Below are 7,591 nucleotides of genomic sequence, written 5' to 3'. Positions count from 1 at the left end.
CCGTTGGTTTGAAATAGCTTTTTCGTTTTCACTTCTTTGTTTTCCCAAATCGTTTCCTAAATACTATAAGTGAACTGAAAAAAAAACCCTTTGTCTTTTTATTTACCTTAATCGTTGCCTAAATACTATACGTCAACTGAAAAAATAACTTTTTCTTTTGGTTTACCCTAGATATCATGGCATGATTTTGAATTACAATGCCAATAGTTTCATTCTTTGTCATATGAAATAATGGGCATTTCTTCAATGGGTGGGCCACCATCCAGTATATTAGGTGCCACTGATAGATACCTTGCAATAAACATGAGAAATCTAGTATGATTGGTCAAGGGTCCCAAGAAGGCTGACGTAGTAAAAGAGTATTGCTCATTTATACTATATCCTGAAATGGGTAAGGTTAGATGACAGTGTTAAAAAAGATGGTAAAGTGTTTAGTTTTTTATTACATGTATAAATGGTATTTATACAGAAATAAAAGGTGTTTTGATGTAGAGGTAAATTGCATATGAAAGACTTACAAATAATACTTAAAAAATATCCATCATTAATACAGATAAATAAAGAGGGAAAGGTTACTAAGTTGGCCGTAAATCATGGTAAAATATTCTCTCTCTCTCTCTCTCTCTCTCTCTCTCTCTCTCTCTCACATGCCCCCAGGCTGGTCAAATTTCGCTTTGGACTCGACGTCTCCTAAGCATTCATTTTTCTAAGACTTTCCCCTCATGCAAATTCTCGGGGAAAGTTGTGGGTTCAAAAAAGAGTGTGTATATATATATTATATATATATATATATATAATATATATATATATATATATATATATAACATATATATAAAGAAAAGGACAGTGCCTGAAATAGTCTTGAAAATTATGCCCAATCTGATACAAAACTTCTACATTTCTACGTAAGTGGCTGTAAAAATTTCAGGCCTTAGTCCATCCCAAATAAATAAATAAATGAAAATAAAAAACATTGTACTGTAATTCAGTGACAATGTTTTAAATCTGTTAAAACAGAATCTAGGTGCCGGGCATGTATATTTTCAAATATAAGGTACAAAAACTTTGTAAGATTCCAGTTTCGATTTTTTTCATTTAGTTAATTTTAGTTAATCTTTGTCTTCAGATCGAAAAATATAGATGTTGAGTTGAGAGATTCTTTGACCGTAAGAAATTCAAGATCTCGTTCGAAGTCGAAGGTTTTCGTATTTGGCGCCAACTCTTCTTCTTCATCTCCATTTCGGCAGGACTCCGGCCACTGGCGACAGAAAACCGGCCACGGTTTCCAGCACAAGGTTCTGAGGGCGGAGAGAGAGAGGAGAGAGAGAGAGAGAGAGAGAGAGAGAGAGAGAGAGAGAGAGAGAGAAACTAGAAACTTCGGCGAGAGATAAATAGCATTATAAACGTTCCGAATGGCATTTAAACTAGAGCTCTACGCGCTTACATATGCTGCGGCTTTCTTTTTTTCTCACCTGAAAAATAACTAAATCCATGCTTGTTGGACCGCAGTTCTCGACTAAACGCGAAATTACTCGCCAGATGATGCCAGTGGCGGTCTGTTGCAATTATCATTTTTGGCACCGACGGAGCTGTTACTAGGATGTTTCCCGCCCTCCCTCCATCCCTCCCTCCCTCCCTCCCTCCCTCTAAAAATAACAGGTAATGTGAAATTTGTATTTTTGGTATTTTCACGTATGAAAATTGAGTTTATATAATGAAAATACGTACGTATGGAATTATATATTTTTGGACGTTTCTGTGGCAACACTCACAAAAAGAATCTACAGTGCTTAATGACTTTTTAGCAGAACTTGAGTATATGCTACGAAAACAAGTTCTCATATATAAGTAGAAGATTTACTTTCTGTGATGTATGTGAAAAGAGAGAGAGAGAGAGAGAGAGAGAGAGAGAGAGAGAGAGAGAGAGAGAGAGAGAGAGAGAGAGAGAATTTCCCTTAGTGAGGATGGCTCCCACCTCAGGCGTTATTTTCTGCTGAGGTTATTTAAAATGGAAATTAACCGTCGATAACCTACTCGTAAAAAAGAGATAATGATAGGGCGATGTTAAATTTACAGAACTCGCCAGCCAAATTAACCCGGAGGACGTTGAAATGGTAGATTTCTCCTGCCTCTTATACGGAGGCTTCAATACAAATTAGTCTCATAAGACTTGGTTCCGGTATTTGCAATCTTTGCCATCTGGTGGAGAGAAATGGAACTATCTCATTCTTAATCATACTTTCGAAGAAGGTTGCTAAAGTAATTATTATTATTATTATTATTATTATTATTATTATTATTATTATTATTATTATTCAGCTGATTAAACCTATTCGTATGGAACAAGCCGACAACAGGTGACATTAACTTGCAATTCAAGCTTCCAAAGAATATGGTGTTCATTAGGAAGATTAGTTAGAGAGATCAGGTAATAGAAAAAAAAAAAGTAATTGAACAAATAAATAAAACAAGGGCCAGTTATAAAATCAATATGAACTAAGAATTAGAGATTGGCTGTTCGAAAGGAAAAAATAAATCAATGTATAAACAGATAACAATGTGAATAAACTATGAAACACAAGGGTGTCATATCGCTCTCATACCGAATGGCAACGATCATGAGACAGAAGACGACGCCTTCAGTGTCATTCTCTCATTTCGAGAAAGTCTAATTGTTGTTTTTGGACTATGTCAAATCATGCCTTGTAGGACTTAAAATTGTGGAAATGGATAGATTATGGCTATGCAATTTCATAAAGCAATTAAGTAAGGCATAAGATTACAGTCTTAAAAATGGTCTTTTGGTTTTCTGTAAAAGAATGCAATTTCATAAACCAGTTAAGTAAGGCATCATATTTAGTCTTAAAAATGGTCTTTTAGTTTTCTGTAAAAGAATGCAATTTCATAAAGTAATTAATTAATGCATTAGACTCACATTTTAAAAAATGGTCTTGTAGTTTTCTATAAAAGAGTGCAATTTTAAAAAGCAATTAAGTAAGGCGTTATACTTACAATCTTAAAAATGGTCTTGTAGTCTTCTGTCAAAGAAAACTATTGTGCCGGTTTTGTCTGTCCGTCCGCACTTTTTCTGTCCGCCCTCAGATCTTATAAACTGCTGAGGCTAGAGGGCTGCAAATTGGAATGTTGATAATTCACCCTCCAATCATCAAACACACCAAATTGCAGCCCTCTAGCCTCAGTAGTTTTTATTTTTATTTAAGGTTAAAGTTACCCATAATCGTGCGTCTGGCAACGATACAGGCCAGGCCATCACCGGACCAAGGTTAAACCTTCATGGGCCGTGGCTCATACAGCATTATACCGAGACCACCTAAGGATAGATTCAATTTCAGTGGCCTTGATAATACAATGTACAGAGAACTCGATTGCGCCAAAGCAATTCCGACGCATGTTTTGCTTGTTTCTTAGGACCACAAAAGAGAGAGAGAGAGAGAGAGAGAGAGAGAGAGAGAGATTCTCCTTCAGATGTTCAGCAACCCATGTTTCTTTGCTCGCGTAAAAACAAAATGAAATCAACATGAAAGTTGATGTTGCCTAAGTAAACAAGATAATGGGGAATCAACCTAAGACAAGCCGCCATCTGTCAGCTGCGGGAAAAAGGTACAAAGGTAACGAAGACTTGATTTAGATTTCTGAACGGGATCACAAAATACCGTAAGTTTTATTTTCTTTTTCTTTTTTCGCAATAGTTTGTTCCTTGGCCTCCTTAGGCATCGCGAAATCATAAGATTTTGGATAGAATTTATCAAAAATATAGCAATATAATGCCAAATCTAAAAGATGTTTCCTATTTAGTATTACTCGAATGGATTATGTTTCTTCTTCCTCTTGAAAATAACGGGTATTATACTTTGATGCGCACTCGGTTGCAAAGAAACTTGCATGAATTAAATACTCTTTATGAAAATTACAATCCTAAGGCAATTTCTTACATATGCATAGTAAACAAAAATAAGAATCATGAGTATTAGTATTTGAGAGTGTAACATCTGGATACCAGTAACTCACTTAAACTAGTTCTTTCGTGTTTTTGTTTTCCAAGATATCAACTTTCTCTTATTTTGCCAATTTTTTTCATTTTTGTTGATTATACGTCTAGGATAAAGTGAAGTGGTTCTCTCTCTCTAGTCTAAAAAATCGTCTCTCTCCCTCTCCTGTTCTCTCTTCTCTCTCGGCTCCAATCCTCTCTCTCTCTCCCTCTCTCTCTTATCTCTCGTCTATCTTTATTTTATATATATAATATATATTATTTTTTATATAATATATATATATAGATATATAATAATAATATATATATATATATGTGTGTGTGTGTGTGTGTGTGTGTGTGTGTGTATAAAGGTATTTCATTCTCTTTGAAAAGTGAGCTCTTTGGAAACAGTTACTCTCTTCTCTCTCTCTCTCTCTCTCTTTTTCACACCATTCCTGCCTCTTCTAACAACACACGCAAACCCACTCCCACACACACACAAAAAATAAATAAGTAAATAAAAATAAAACTTCTTTCCGTGCTCTCGAAACATATGTTCCAATAATGTCTCAAAGTCGAAGTCAGGGACTTATTAATACAATCATTATTTTTCAAAGACATTTTGGGTGTTTGTGGTTTTTTTTTTTTCTTTAACTTTTTATATACTTTCTCTCGACGTAGCGAGTCATTGATCCATGACTGCGGTTTCTTCGAAACGAGGACTTTAAACATTACGTGTATGTGTTTCGTGTTTTCGAAGGTTTTTCAGGAATTTCTGGCACACGAGAGAGAGAGAGAGAGAGAGAGAGAGAGAGAGAGAGAGAGAGAGAGAGGAAAAGGCATTTCATTTAGCCACCTGGGAACTTCCCTTCTTATCGTCACTGAATGGAAACAAGAGGTAATCCCTTCATCTCTTTATATTTTCTGGCTCAGCGAATTACATGTGCTCGCTTTCCCTGTTTTGACAAACGCCTCAGAAAGTCGCCGACTGACAGTGGCCTTATCACCCTCAATCTGTCTACCACCTTTTAATTTGTCTAATAACCTTTAGTTTGTCTGCCATACTTAATCTGTATACCAATCTTTAATTTGTCTACGATCCTTTAATTTGTCTACCATTCTTTAATTTATCATCCACCCTTAATCTGTTTGTCTGACTACTTACCTTATAATATAGGAGGTACTTAATAATGTTACGTCCATTTTTTTCTTAATTAATTACGTTATCTGTTTCGCCTCTCATAATACTAGTGAGACCATAGTTTCAGATTTCTTCTCAGTATCTAGGATTCGTAGAAGCTCTCTCTCTCTCTCTCTCTCTCTCTCTTTTAAGAAGCAACATATGGTGCATTATTTATGTTTGCTGCTGAGTTGAAGGCTAGGAGACTCCATCTTATAGCAATCATTTCCATCATATGGTATCCCAGACGAATTTACGATGATAACAATGATTTTGGCATTTTTTTGCGTAGTATCTGCTCGAAGCGTCATCTTGATCTCCATATCTCCTCATCATTATTTTTCATTATATTGGCTCCCGTGGACTCATAGGTAAAAGAAATAAACTGTTATGTATGTAAGGGTTGAGATAGCGGTCCACGTGCATGGGTACCTTGATATAATCATGATATAATGCATGTACCTTCATCTTTCGTACTTACATATATACAGGTTAGTTGAGAGAGAGGAACTGGATCCTCCCCAGAAGATACCGAGGTATAACTGGGAGTTAATCGCTCATAGATGATCGTTTCTATATACGGGAAAATGAGAATGGGGATATATATTGCATCTTATTGTATAGAGAGCTTAATCTTAATCATCTTAATTACTATAATATATATACATATATATGTGTGTATATATAAATATATATATATATACATATATATATATATATATATATATATATATATTATATATATGAGTGTGTGAGTATCAATATATACATAATAATTTATATACATATATATATATATATACACATATATATATATAATTTATGTATGTATATATATCTATATAATATATGCGTGTAAAGGTTTAACTTTTGCATGAGCATTCAAATTTGCATTTTCTTTTTGAATTCCTAAGAAAATCTCTGATTCTAAGCTGCAGGACATCGATTAGAACCTCAGAGCTAAGAAAGAGAGAGAGAGAGAGAGAGAGAGAGAGAGAGAGAGAGAGAGAGAGAGAGAGAGAGAGAGAGAGAATTAAGTCAGTTGTTTGTCAAAGACAGAGAAAGTCTGGCAGTTAATAAGTCAAAGAACATAAAGGAAGGTTTCCCTTTTGTGCTATGTTTAGAACGGAGACCCAACTCATCCAAGGAGAGTGTTTTCTCTCTTCTCCTCTTTTGAGGCAGAACCAATGTAACACCACTTGGATAGTCAATTATGCTAAGGTACTTTCCCTTTGAAAAGAGCCCCGCGTACACATACGTACATACATACACACAAACACACACACACACATATATATATATATACCATATATACTATATCTATATTTATATATATATATTGTGGGTGTGTGTAAATATATATGTCTATGTGTTATATGCAACTGTAATAGCCACAATACCCTCTTAATTTTTCAAAGAGTTTGCACTTTTTTTTTTTTTTTTGGATACGTTTGTCATTACAAAGCCTCGAGGAGCCAACTGTTCGAAGAAATGTGAAAGGAAATCATGACGTCCGGTAGCGGGAAACGAACCCGCGATACCATAATCACGACGAGGTCACCTTGCCGCGGTCAGGTCGGCAAGGTGACCTCGTCGTGATAATGGTATCGCGGGTTCGTTTTCCCGCTACCGGACGTCATGATTTCTTTCACATTTCTTCGAAGTTGGATATCGAGGCTGTTTGTAGTGACAGCGTATCCAAAAGAGAGCGAAGAATTTGAGAAGTTAAGAGGCATTGTGGCTATTACAGTTACATATGTATCTGGTAAAAATGACCAATAGATTTTACATATGTTTTATATATATATATATATATAATATATATATATATATATATATATATATATATTATATATATATCATATATATTAGATATAATTTTATAAGCATATATATACTGTATATATATATTATATATATATATTATAGATATATATATTATATATATATATATATATATAGATATAGAAGATATATAGACGTCGAATATATATATATATATATAATATATATATATATAGTATATAATATACACAGTATATACATATGTAAAATCTATTGGTCATTTTTACCAGATACATATGTAACTGTAATAGCCACAATGCCCTCTTAACTTCTCAAATTCTTCGCTCTCTTTTGGATTACGCTTGTCACTACAAAGCCTCGAATATCTAACTTCGAAGAAATATGAAAGAAATCATGACGTCCGGTAGCGGGAAAATAAACTCGCGATACCATTACCACGACGAGGTCACCTTGCCGACCTGACCACGGCAAGGTGACCTCGTCGTGATTATGGTATCGCTGGTTCATTTCCCGCTACCGGACGTCATGATTTCTTTCATATTTCTTTGAAGTAGATCTCGAGGCTTTGTAGTGACAAACGTATCCAAAAAAAAAAAAAAAAAAAGGAAAGAGCA

The sequence above is a fragment of the Macrobrachium nipponense genome, chromosome 26, assembly GCF_015104395.2.
Source record: "Macrobrachium nipponense isolate FS-2020 chromosome 26, ASM1510439v2, whole genome shotgun sequence".
Taxonomy (NCBI): Eukaryota; Metazoa; Arthropoda; class Malacostraca; order Decapoda; family Palaemonidae; genus Macrobrachium; species Macrobrachium nipponense.
Note: the sequence above shows the minus strand (reverse complement) of the source record.